This window comes from Aplysia californica, unplaced genomic scaffold (genome assembly GCF_000002075.1).
Source record: "Aplysia californica isolate F4 #8 unplaced genomic scaffold, AplCal3.0 scaffold00172, whole genome shotgun sequence".
NCBI classification, from domain to species: Eukaryota; Metazoa; Mollusca; class Gastropoda; order Aplysiida; family Aplysiidae; genus Aplysia; species Aplysia californica.
The window spans coordinates 1,230,196-1,232,827 of NW_004797442.1; the positions used below are offsets into that span (position 1 = coordinate 1,230,196).

The 2,632-nt window shown below is 38.8% G+C and overlaps 1 protein-coding gene across 1 annotated transcript in view; it reads left to right on the forward strand.

The window, feature by feature from the left end:
* Positions 1-2,632, forward strand: part of LOC101862647 (acid-sensing ion channel 2) — a gene marked incomplete at its 3' end in the record, with an annotated part of 43,597 nt that overhangs the window by 36,372 nt on the left and 4,593 nt on the right.

Below are 2,632 nucleotides of genomic sequence, written 5' to 3' on the forward strand. Positions count from 1 at the left end.
TAGCGTCAATAAAATTGAAGCTTGCACTGTACGCCTCCGAAGAACTCGAGATTTTTTCAGAATGCTATCAGGTCTGCTGGGAGCAATTTTATAGATTGTAAAGCGCATAAAACTTACTGTTGAGCTGGAGTTTGCGCGATACAAAATTAATGTTATCTATTGCATGTATCTATTATTACTACCTCCCCAAAACTTGCTTTCCCTTGATACTTACCAGTTTAAAAAATTGACACAGACTTAGTTTTGTTGAAAACGTGCGAGTGCATACGTACACATGGCAGTGAAGAGGTTAAATCTCCCCCCGCCCCTCTTTTAAAAAAAAAAAACCCAAAAAAACCCAACATAATAATATACCTGTTTGTGCGGCATTTCTGGAGACATGAGAGAAACAGGATATCCGCTAAACGTTAAAAACATATTATGTGAGGGGTAGGCTGGTGGCAGTGAGTATGTGTTGTGTGTGTGTGTGTGTATGTGTGTGTTTGTGGGTGTGTGTATATGTGGGTGTGTGTGAGTGGTTGGAATGTGTTTGTGTCTATGTTTTTGTTTTTGTTGTTGTTATTGTTTGTTTGTATATGCATGCCTGTAAGTGACAGACAGGAGAAAGAGAGGGAGAGAGGGGGGGAGAGAGAGAGAGAGAGAGAGAGAGAGGGGGGGGGAGGGAGAGAGAGAAAGAGAAAGAGAGAGAACGAGAGAGAGAGAGAAAGTATGTTAACACCTGAACAAACAGAAAAGCGGTCTGTTTGGCTGACTCGAGAGCCATCCAAGAAAAATGTAATACCAGTATACTTTCTCAGCAAAAAATTGTAAACATAACTTTGGTGTCGACGATAACCGTGTATCCACCTGATCAGGTCTCAATAACCGTGTATCCACCTGATCAGGTCTCAAATAATAATAATAATAATAATAATAATAATAATAATAATAATAATAATAATAATAATAGTGATGATATCATTAGTATTATCAATAATATAAAAAATAAGAATAATGTTAATAATGATAATAATAATTATTATTATTATAAAATTAATAATAATAGTAATAATAATAATAATAATAATAATAATAATAATGATAATAATAATAAAATAGCACTTGTATTGCGCAAATTCCTAACGCAAATACCCGCCCAACAGCAAGCTCTCAGCGCCTTACAATCTATAATATTATTACCCCAGCAGACCTAATGGCATTCTGTAACAATCTCCACTTCCTAGTAAGCGTGATACAATTATGTTACTTAATAACTGTAATTACAGTCGGTAATAATTTGACAAATGAACACGATAACTCTCAGAATGCTGAAAACAATTCCTCATATTATCATTTTTTTGCGCAGGCCGTTTTAATAATAATAATAATAATAATAATAATTGCATTTATATAGCGCATATCCATGCTCAAGAGCTTGCTCTATGCGCTTTACAACTATTATTACCCCAGCAGACCCTCTGAGAACACTCAGAAACATTCTCAGCTTCCGTGGAAGCATACAGTGCAAGCTGCGGATTTCACGCGCTCAAACACGATCAAACTGACAAGATCTTTTACTGTCTATAGCTGGGTACCCATTTCCACCTGGGTGAAGTGAGGAAAATTTGTGCAAAGTGCCTTTCCCAAGGACACAACGTCGGGTCCCTGACAGGATTCGAACCCACCACCTTACGGTTGCGAGTCCGAGAGCCTAACCACTAGGCCACCGACGCCATCCATTGTTTGAGCGCTGCAAATATCACAATAATTCCGCTATTATTTCATTGATTTGTGTAAAATGAAAACCAAACTGGGGCATAGAAATGAAAGCTCCGTGCAATAGGCATACCGTTTAATTATGCATGATAGGATGAATTTTCTAGTGTTTAGGATTATTGGTATGACTGTAAATAACTGAGCGATGCCTAAAGCTATCTGAACTAATGTGTCGTTTATAAAGAGTTGAACAAAATTTTGGGCAATTCGGGTACATATTACTAGAAAGGCATAAAATTATTTATCCTTTCCCAACCACCCCATTCCCCCCCCCCCCCCCCTTCTCCATTTTTCTGAAAGTCTACGTTCACTCACGTACATCGTTAGAGTTAGACATGGGCGGTACCATTTTTTCTGAGTCTGGCCCACGATATCTGCTCGACCACTGACGTCAGTTAAGATCACTGACCGACCAGCCCTCACCTTTCATCCCTTCTCAGAATGAACTGCCTTTGGAATGTTGTGGGGGAAATGAGAACACGAACTGATGAATTTCCCGCCTTTTCTTTGGCAAACGTCTACCTTAATAAATCTCATAATAATAACAACCAAAGCTGGACGCCAATTTCGCGGTCACTTGCGGGAAACGCCAGGAAAATGAAACCTGGAAGTCATTCTCTTTGTTAACGGTAGGGCAGAAATGTTGGCATGGGTTCTTGCCAGGAAGATGAAAAGAAAATTATGCTAGTTGTCGGAGTTTGTCTACGCTCAGCTGTTTTGGGTTCTTTCGTGAACTTAATTAAGGGAAAAAGAAACAAATAACCATAACTGACAAAAATTAGAAGTTTACAAATTATGATGTTTAATTTCTGTGTGTGAAACTGTTCAAATAGTGTGAAAGAACTTGGGTCTGTAACCCCCCCCCCCCCCCCCCCCC